Genomic DNA, 11,104 nt, shown 5'->3' with positions numbered 1-11,104 from the left:
AGCACAGAGCACAGGACACAGCACCACTGGACTGAACAGGACACAGCACAGGACCCAGCAGCACCACTGACCTCAGAAGGACAGAGCACAGCACACAGCACCACTGGACTGATACTGCAGAACACAGCACAGCACAGCACAGCACAGCACGAGATCTACCAGGACAGAGGACCACCTAACACACCCTCCCTCTACCCTGATCAATGCCCGAGTGAAGATGGCGGCGACTAGCGGGGAATTTATAGGATCCGAGTATCGCGAGATCCGACAACGGGATTATGAGTCAGAGCCTCAGTTTCACATTTGAATTTGGCGCCAATACCCGGATCTGTCTCGGATCCGACTCGGATCCGCAACGTTCGGGTGGGCTCGGATTTCATAAATCCGAGTGCGCTCATCCCTAATACTTACATAAATAAATGTAGGCATACATCTAAATCAAGGGGCCTGATTTATTAAGGATCTTAAATAAAGAGGATTCTTATTTCAGTCTCCTGGACAAAACCATGTTACATTGCAAGGGGCGCAAATGAGTGTTCTGTTTTGCACATAAGTTAAATACTGACTGTTTTTTCATGTAGCACACAAATATCAAATTTCAGTGTACAAATAAGCTATCAAGTATTTGTGTGCTACATGAAAAAACAGTCAGTATTTAACGTATGTGCAAAACAGAACACTCATTTGCACCCCTTGCATTGTAACATGGTTTTGTCCAGGAGACTGAAATAAGAATCCTCTTCATTTAAGTTCCTTAATGAATCAGGCCCAAGATGTTTAAGCATTCTACACTTCCTACTCCTTACTACTTGGAGAGGTGGAACAGGGTAGGTAAGCATAGTCCAGCATAGTAAGTTTGTGTTCACATAGGTGCAACTCAATTAGATTTGGGTGTTTCTTTTTTGTGTTGTAGAGGGCCGGTGTAAGTATACGCGGCAATGATGATGGATATCATAGCAGTAGCTAGCTGCTTCATATTGGCTGATTGCAGATTAAACTCTCCCCCGGGCCGGACAGTTAAATTATATTTTGGGCCGCCTGGTGGTCCAGTGGTAATGCGATGGAGACAGCCTTTGCAGTCTGTGCAGGGGCTGTTACATCGCATAGTACTAGGGATGAGCGCACTCGGATTTATGAAATCCGAGCCCACCCGAACGTTGCGGATCCGAGTCGGATCCGAGACAGATCCGGGTATTGGCGCCAAATTCAAAAGTGAAACTGAGGCTCTGACTCATAATCCCGTTGTCGTATCTCGCGATACTCGGATCCTATAAATTCCCCGCTAGTCGCCGCCATCTTCACTCGGGCATTGATCAGGGTAGAGGGAGGGTGTGTTAGGTGGTCCTCTGTGCTGTTTAGTTCTGTGCTGTTTAGTTCTGTGCTGTTTAGTTCTGTGCTGTTTAGTTCTGTGCTGTTTAGTTCTGTGCTGTTTAGTTCTGTGCTGTGCTGTGCTGTGCTGTGCTGTGCTGTGTTGTGCTGTGCTGTGCTGTGCTGTGTTCTGCAGTATCAGTCCAGTGGTGCTGTGTGCTGTGCTCTGTCCTTCTGAGGTCAGTGGTGCTGCTGGGTCCTGTGCTGTGTCCTGTTCAGTCCAGTGGTGCTGTGTCCTGTGCTCTGTGCTTCTAAGGGCATAGTTATTTCCCCAATATTCCCCTGTGTTTAAAAAAATAAAAAAAAGTTTTTTTAAAAAATACCAAAAACTACTTTAATATTTTTTAATTACCACAAAATTTGCACAACCAATCCTGCAGTATAAGCCCATTGGTACTGCAATATTACCAAGTTCACACATTCAGCAGTAAAAGTCCAGTGGTACTGCAATATTACAAAGTTTACACATTCTGCAGTATCAGTCCAGTGGTGCTGTGTCCTGTGCTCTGTCCTGCTGAGTTCCGTAGTGCTGCTGGGTCCTGTGCCGTGTCCTGTTCAGTCCAGTGGTGCTGTGTCCTGTGCTCTGTGCTTCTAAGGGCATAGTTATTTCCCCATTATTCCCAAGTTTTTAAAAAATAAAAAAAAAGTAAAAAAAAATAAAAAAATTTAAAAAAAATAAAATATATAATAATTATAACCAAATTTGCAAAACCAATCCAGCATTATAAGTCCATTGGTACTGCAATATTACCAAGTTCACACATTCTGCAGTATCAGTCCAGTGGTGCTGTGTGTCCTGTGCTCTGTCCTGCTGAGTTCCGTAGTGCTGCTGGGTCCTGTGCCGTGTCCTGTTCAGTCCAGTGGTGCTGTGTCCTGTGCTCTGTGCTTCTAAGGGCATAGTTATTTCCCCATTATTCCCAAGTTTTTAAAAAATAAAAAAAAAGTAAAAAAAAATAAAAAATTAAAAAAAAAAAAAATATATAATAATTATAACCAAATTTTCAAAACCAATCCAGCAGTATAAGTCCATTGGTACTGCAATATTACCAAGTTCACACATTCTGCAGTATCTTGTGCTACATATAATGGAGACCAAAAATTTGGAGGATAAAGTAGGGAAAGATCAAGTCCCACTTCCTCCTAATGCTGAAGCTGCTGCCACTAGTCATGACATAGACGATGAAATGCCATCAACGTCGTCTTCCAAACCCGATGCCCAATCTCGTAGTACCGGGCATGTAAAATCCAAAAAGCCCAAGTTAAGAAAAAGTAGCAAAAAGAGAAACTTAAAATCATCTGAGGAGAAACGTAAAGTTGCCAATATGCCATTTACGACACGGAGTGGCAAGGAACGGCTTAGGCCCTGGCCCGTGTTCATGACTAGTGGTTCAGCTTCACCCACGGATCTTAGCCCTCCTCCTCCTCCCCCCCCCTACAAAAAATTGAAGAGAGTTATGCTGTCAGCAACAAAACAGCAAACAACTCTGCCTTCTAAAGAGAAATTATCACAAATCCCCAAGGCGAGTCCAAGGGTGTTGGTGGTTGTCAAGCCTGACCTTCCCATCACTGTACGGGAAGAGGTGGCTCGGGAGGAGGCTATTGATGATGTAGCTGGCGCTGTGGAGGAACTTGATGATGAGGATGGTGATGTGGTTATTGTAAATGAGGCACCAGGGGGGGAAACAGCTGATGTCCATGGGATGAAAAAGCCCATCGTCATGCCTGGTCAGAAGACCAAAAAATGCACCTCTTCGGTCTGGAGTTATTTTTATCCAAATCCAGACAACCAATGTATGGCAATATGTAGCTTATGTAAAGCTCAAATAAGCAGGGGTAAGGATCTTGCCCACCTAGGAACATCCTCCCTTATACGTCACCTGAATAACCTTCATAGTTCAGTGGTTAGTTCAGGAACTGGGGCTAGGACCCTCATCGGTACAGGGACACCTAAATCCCGTGGTCCAGTTGGATACACACCAGCAACACCCTCCTCGTCAACTTCCTCCACAATCTCCATCAAATTCAGTCCTGCAGCCCAAGTCAGCAGCCAGACTGAGTCCTCCTCAATACGGGATTCATCCGAGGAATCCTGCAGCGGTACGCCTACTACTGCCACTGCTGCTGTTGCTGCTGTTAGTCGGTCATCTTCCCAGAGGGGAAGTCGTAAGACCGCTAAGTCTTTCACAAAACAATTGACCGTCCAACAGTCGTTTGCCATGACCACCAAATACGATAGTAGTCACCCTATTGCAAAGCGTATAACTGCGGCTGTAACTGCAATGTTGGTGTTAGACGTGCGCCCGGTGTCCGCCATCAGTGGAGTGGGATTTAGAGGGTTGATGGAGGTATTGTGTCCCCGGTACCAAATCCCCTCGAGATTCCACTTCACTAGGCAGGCGATACCAAAAATGTACAGAGAAGTACGATCAAGTGTCCTCAGTGCTCTTAAAAATGCGGTTGTACCCACTGTCCACTTAACCACGGACATGTGGACAAGTGGTTCTGGGCAAACGAAGGACTATATGACTGTGACAGCCCACTGGGTAGATGCATCCCCTTCCGCAGCAACAGCAACAGCTGCATCAGTAGCAGCATCTACAAAATGGCTGCTCATGCAAAGGCAGGCAACATTGTGCATTACAGGCTTTAATAAGAGGCACAACGCTGACAACATATTAGAGAAAATGAGGGAAATTATCTCCCAGTGGCTTACCCCACTTAGACTCTCATGGGGATTTGTGGTGTCAGACAATGCCAGTAACATTGTGCGGGCATTAAATATGGGCAATTTCCAGCACGTCCCATGTTTTGCCCACACCATTAATTTGGTGGTGCAGCATTACCTCAAGAGTGACAGGGGTGTGCAGGAGATGCTTGCGGTGGCGCGCAAAATTGCTGGACACTTTCGGCATTCAGCCAGTGCCTACCGCAGACTAGAGGCACATCAAAAAAGCATGAACCTGCCCTGCCATCACCTCAAACAAGAGGTTGTGACGCGCTGGAACTCCACCCTCTATATGCTGCAGAGGATGGAGGAGCAGCAAAAGGCCATTCAGGCCTACACAGCCACCTACGACATAGGCAAAGGAGTGGGGATGCGCCTCAGTCAAGCGCAGTGGAGACTGATTTCCGTGTTGTGCAAGGTTCTGCAGCCATTTGAACTTGCCACACGAGAAGTCAGTTCCGACACTGCCAGCTTGAGTCAGGTCATTCCCCTGATCAGGCTGTTGCAGAAGCAGCTGGAGAAAGTGAGGGAGGAGCTGGTAAGCCATTGCGATTACACCAAGCATGTAGCTCTTGTGGATGTAGCCCTCCGTACGCTTTGCCAGGATCCGAGGGTGGTCACTCTTTTAAAGTCAGAGGAATACATTCTTGCCACCGTGCTCGATCCTCGGTTTAAAGCGTATGTTGTGTCTCTGTTTCCGGCGGACACAAGTCTACAGCGGTGCAAAGACCTGCTGGTCAGGAGATTGTCCTCTGAAGAGGACCGTGACATGCCAACAGCTCCACCCTCATTTTCTTCCACATCTATGGCTGCGAGGAAAAAGCTCAGTTTTCCCAAAAGAGGCACTGGCGGGGATGCTGATAACATCTGGTCCGGACTGAAGGACCTGCCAACCATTGCAGACATGTCTACTCTCGCTGCATTGGATGCTGTCACAATAGAAAAAATTGTGGATGATTACTTTGCTGACACCATCCAAGTAGACATGTCAGACAGTCCATATTGTTACTGGCAGGAAAAAAAGGCAGTTTGGAAGCCCCTGTACAAACTGGCTCTATTTTACCTGAGTTGTCCCCCCTCCAGTGTGTACTCGGAAAGAGTTTTTAGTGCAGCGGGGAACCTGGTCAGTGAGCGGCGAAGGAGGTTGCTTCCTCACAACGTTGAAAAAATGATGTTTATAAAAATGAATAATCAATTCCTCAATGAAGTACAGCACTGCCCTCCAGATACTACAGAGGGACCTGTGGTTGTGGAGTCCAGCGGGGACGAATTGATAATGTGTGATGAGGAGGAAGTACACACTGTAGGGGGAGAGGAATCAGAGGTTGAGGATGAGGACGACATCTTGCCTCAGTAGAGCCTGTTTAGTCTGTACAGGGAGAGATGAATAGCTTTTTTGGTGTGGGGGCCCAAACAAACCAATCATTTCAGCCAAAGTTGTTTGGTAGGCCCTGTCGCTGAAATGATTGGTTTGTTAAAGTGTGCATGTCCTATTTCAACAACATAAGGGTGGGTGTGAGGGCCCAAGGACAATTCCATCTTGGAACTTTTTTTTTTGCATTATATGACCAAGCAACAGTCGTTTGCCATGTTCAAAAAGTAAAACCAAATGTAAAAAAATTCAAGAAATTAAACCAAAAGTAAAATGCCGTGTCATAATTTAAAACAAGAGGTATTGACGTGCTCTAAAACTACTGTATTGTTGTTTATATTTTATAAACACTACACTTGAAAGCTTGAGTCTTTCAATAGAAAAGTAACTGTCCATTGCACGAATATTTGCAACAGGGACAATTTTAGGGTTAAGAAAGTCAACTAATAATAACACTTCGACGCTGTGTGTCTTTATAAACACTACACTTGGAAGTTGGAGGAGGTATTGTGGCCCCGGCACCAAATTTACTACCGGGGCCACTCCACTGTGCAGTCCATATTTAGGTGTATCAGATATTAAACAACGGTGACAGTTGATGCCCAATTTTTTAATTATATTGTGGCCTCGGTACCAAATTGTGTACCGGGGCCACCCCACTACGCAGTCCAGATACTTGTTTGGTGGAATTCAGACCAGTTGAGGGTTTTATTATTATATTGTGTGGACCACTCTATCTATACCACACTACAACTCTATACCACTCTATTTCCTACTTTAATTCTATTTCATACTTTAATTCTATTTCCTACTTTAATTCTATTACTAATTAATTACCATAAAGAGGAACAAAATAAACCAATTTTAGCAAAAGTATAATATGACTTAGACTTACAAACACTACACTTTAAAGATCGTGCCTTTAAATGAAAAAGTCAGTCTTCATTGCACGACTATGTGCAACAGGGACAATTTTTTGGGTTTACAAAGTCAAACAATAACACTTCGACCCTGTCTGTCTGGGGTCTCTCAATGACGAATTGTCTGTACCATGTTTGGAGGAGGTATTGTGGCCCCGGTATCAAATTGGGTACCGGGGCCACCCCACTATGCAGTCCAGATACTTGTTTGGTGGAATTCAGACACGTGGAGGGTTTTTTAATTATATTGTGGCCTCGGTACCAAATTGTGTACCGGGGCCACCACACTACGCAGTCAAGATACTTGTTTGGTGGAATTCAGACCAGTTGAGGGTTTTATTATTATATTGTGTGGACCACTCTATCTATACCACACTACAACTCTATACCACTCTATTTCCTACTTTAATTCTATTTCATACTTTAATTCTATTTCCTACTTTAATTCTATTACTAATTAATTACCATAAAGAGGAACAAAATAAACCAATTTTAGCAAAAGTATAATATGACTTAGACTTACAAACACTACACTTTAAAGATCGTGCCTTTAAATGAAAAAGTCAGTCTTCATTGCACGACTATGTGCAACAGGGACATTTTTTTGGGTTTACAAAGTCAAACAATAACACTTCGACCCTGTCTGTCTGGGGTCTCTCAATGACGAATTGTCTGTACCATGTTTGGAGGAGGTATTGTGGCCCCGGTATCAAATTGGGTACCGGGGCCACCCCACTATGCAGTCCAGATACTTGTTTGGTGGAATTCAGACACGTGGAGGGTTTTTTAATTATATTGTGGCCTCGGTACCAAATTGTGTACCGGGGCCACCACACTACGCAGTCAAGATAGATAGATGCGTATTGCGTATCATAGATAAAGTACATTCAGTGGTGTGGGGCAAATTGAAAAATATTCAAAATGCACTGACATTATCAAAAACAAGAGGTTGTCACACGCTAAAACTCCAACATGTATATGATGGAGAGGATGGAGGAGCAGCCGTATGTGTAGTGTAATGCAGATCTGTTGAAGGTTTTTTATATATTTTATTGTGGTGCCCAGTGCCCACTCCTCTACGCAGTCCAGGTACAATTATTGGTGCGAATCATAAAAGTTCAGGGTTTTTAATATATTGTGGTGACCCACTCCTCTACGCAGTCCAGGTACAATTATTGGTGCGAATCATAAAAGTTCAGGGTTTTTAAGATATTGTGGTGACCCACTCCTCTACGCAGTCCAGGTACAATTATTGGTGCGAATCATAAAAGTTCAGGGTTTTTAAGATATTGTGGTGACCCACTCCTCTACGCAGTCCAGGTACAATTATTGGTGCGAATCATAAAAGTTCAGGGTTTTTAAGATATTGTGGTGACCCACTCCTCTACGCAGTCCAGGTACAATTATTGGTGCGAATCATAAAAGTTCAGGGTTTTTAAGATATTGTGGTGACCCACTCCTCTACGCAGTCCAGGTACAATTATTGGTGCGAATCATAAAAGTTCAGGGTTTTTAATATATTGTGGTGACCCACTCCTCTACGCAGTCCAGGTACAATTATTGGTGCGAATCATAAAAGTTCAGGGTTTTTAAGATATTGTGGTGACCCACTCCTCTACGCAGTCCAGGTACAATTATTGGTGCGAATCATAAAAGTTCAGGGTTTTTAAGATATTGTGGTGACCCACTCCTCTACGCAGTCCAGGTACAATTATTGGTGCGAATCATAAAAGTTCAGGGTTTTTAAGATATTGTGGTGACCCACTCCTCTACGCAGTCCAGGTACATTTATTGGTGCGAATCATAAAAGTTCAGGGTTTTTAAGATATTGTGGTGACCCACTCCTCTACGCAGTCCAGGTACAATTATTGGTGCGAATCATAAAAGTTCAGGGTTTTTAAGATATTGTGGTGACCCACTCCTCTACGCAGTCCAGGTACAATTATTGGTGCGAATCATAAAAGTTCAGGGATTTTAAGATATTGTGGTGACCCACTCCTCTACGCAGTCCAGGTACAATTATTGGTGCGAATCATAAAAGTTCAGGGATTTTAAGATATTGTGGTGACCCACTCCTCTACGCAGTCCAGGTACAATTATTGGTGCGAATCATAAAAGTTCAGGGTTTTTAAGATATTGTGGTGACCCACTCCTCTACGCAGTCCAGAAAGATACCTTGTTGCAACGTTTTGGACTAATAACTATATTGTGAGGTGTTCAGAATACACTGTAAATTAGTGGAAATGCTTGTTATTGAATGTTATTGAGGTTAATAATAGCCTAGGAGTGAAAATAAGCCCAAAAACTTGATTTTTAAACTTTTTATGTTTTTTTCAAAAAAAATCCGAATCCAATACCTTAAATCCGAACCGAGACCTTTCGTCAAGTGTTTTGCGAGACAAATCCGAACCTCAAAAATAACGAAAATCCGGATCCAAAACACAAAACACGAGACCTCAAAAGTCGCCGGTGCACATCCCTACATAGTACTCACTGCAGCCGCATCATTCATTCACAGAATATTGTACTGCAGCTTGTAATACAATATTCGGTAAATGGATGATGTCCCCGCAGTGAGTACTATGCGATCTGACAGCCCCTGCACAGACCACATCTCACTTGTAAGGTAGTGGTTAGATCCCCTTCACCCTGTGACATCAGCAGGTCATGTGACCACTGCAGTTAAATGGTGCACAGTGCAGGAGCTGCTGCTGGAAATCATCATGTTCCTGTGCTGTCACTGATGGAGGAAAAGGTAAGTAGAAGGGGTGAAGTGATGGGGAGGGGGCATGTGTGTGTAAAGCATGTGACAGAGCGGTATTTGTGTGTAAACTGTTATGAGTATTGTTTTATGAATCATTTTAACATGGTGTTTTCAAATGTTAATGTAGTTTTATTCATACTTACCAACTTTCTGTTGGTGAAATCCGGGAGCCTGCAGAGGAGGTGGGCGTGACGGGGGGGGGGGGGGGGGGGGGGGCGGGGCTCCAAGTGACGTCATTTTGGACCTGCCCCCATGACGTGATGACGCAAAATGCGTCATTTGACAGCGGGGGGCGGGGCCAAACGCCGCGATTCACCGGGAATCGCGGCGTTTGGGACTTAATTCTGCCCACTTCACTAGGAAGTGGGCAGAATTATCCAGATGCGGGGGATTGCCACACTCGCCCGGGAGCCCGGGAGACTCTCGCAAAATGCGGGAGTCTCCCGGATATTTCGGGAGAGTTGGCAAGTCTGGTTTTATTTGAATAAATAAAAGTATTTTCACTCCACTGCCTCTATTATATCTAAATATAACAGACTTATAACATCTGTATAAGTCACAATATGATTAGTTAATAGCACATTACCCATGCTGGGTCATATCATAAGCAGCAACCCCTATACATATTATAAAGTACACAGTATTTTTACATACTGTCCAGTAAGCACCTGACAGGTTTAAACCTTAATACACTTTGTATTGCACATTTTGATAGAGTTGGATCAATCATATATGTGTTTATGTAAAATTTGAAAGGTCTGGACCACCAATAGACCTGCAGCTGCTTTAGTTATACCAAATAAAACTGTCTAAAGAGGTATATTTACTAAACTGCAGGTTTGAAAAACTGGAGATGTTGCCTATAGCAACCAATCAGATTCTAGTTATCATTTATATAGAACATTCTACAAAATGACAGCTAGAATGTGGTTGCTATAGCCAACATCTCCACTTTTTCAAACCCTCAGTTTAGTAAATATATCCCTAAGTGTAATTCTGTGTGCACAAATACAGTATATGGAGAATGTTAATATAATGTGTGTGTGAGGGGGGTACGTTAATATAATGTGTGAGGGAATATAGTGTGGGAGGTAGGCTATTAATTTAATGGTGGACTGTGGGTCAGAGCTAATTATTTAACAGTGGGTGCTATTAATTTATTTGTGGGGTGATGGTAGGGCTATTTTATTTAATAGTTGAGCCTATTAGTTTAAGGTGAGGTGACAGTACCTTTAATTTAATGCTGGGGTTGTTTGGGGCTATTAATTGAATATGGGGCTGAGTTTGGGGAGGAATGCTATTTATTAAATGTGAATATGAATTATTTAATGAAGGGGATGGTTGTGGAAAATGTTATATTTGTTAAACAAAAATGCTATTTAATTTATTGCTGTGACTGGTTGAAGGGACATATGTTTAAAAAGGAATGCTGTTAATTTAATGTTCAGGCTAGTTGAAGGGAAATAGATCTATTTATCAAATGTGAATAAGATTATTTTAATGTCAGGGCTGGAGCAGGGCCTAATTATAAAACGTGGGTGACATATTGATGTAATGCCGGGGACGGTTGACGTTTTCTAAATTTCATGTACTCATTTTTTTTATCAAATAGTGCCTCCAAGGATCCAGACAAGCAGCAACTGAGCTAAAGACACCATCAGCCACAGGTGGTGAAAGTGACAAGAACAGGTAGGAGAGAGCAGGACATTCTGCCAACTGTCCTGAATCTGATGGAGGAGACCCAAATTTGGGTGACTTTCTCGCTTAGTCAGGATTTGGTCCGACTACAAGGACAGTTGGGAGGTATGTTCTGCTTCACACTGTACTGCTCGTAAAGGCAGAGCTGTGTGCACCTAAAAGTAGTGCACACAGTATTGCCTGTATAGTTGTCTAAATGATAACCATGTTACATCATAGGGGCCCCCCTGTCTATAATCCCCTGTGGCCCCCACGAG

The sequence above is a fragment of the Mixophyes fleayi genome, chromosome 3, assembly GCF_038048845.1.
Source record: "Mixophyes fleayi isolate aMixFle1 chromosome 3, aMixFle1.hap1, whole genome shotgun sequence".
Classification (NCBI taxonomy): Eukaryota; Metazoa; Chordata; class Amphibia; order Anura; family Limnodynastidae; genus Mixophyes; species Mixophyes fleayi.
The sequence above is the reverse complement of the archived record's forward strand: the minus strand, read 5'-3'. Positions refer to the sequence as shown.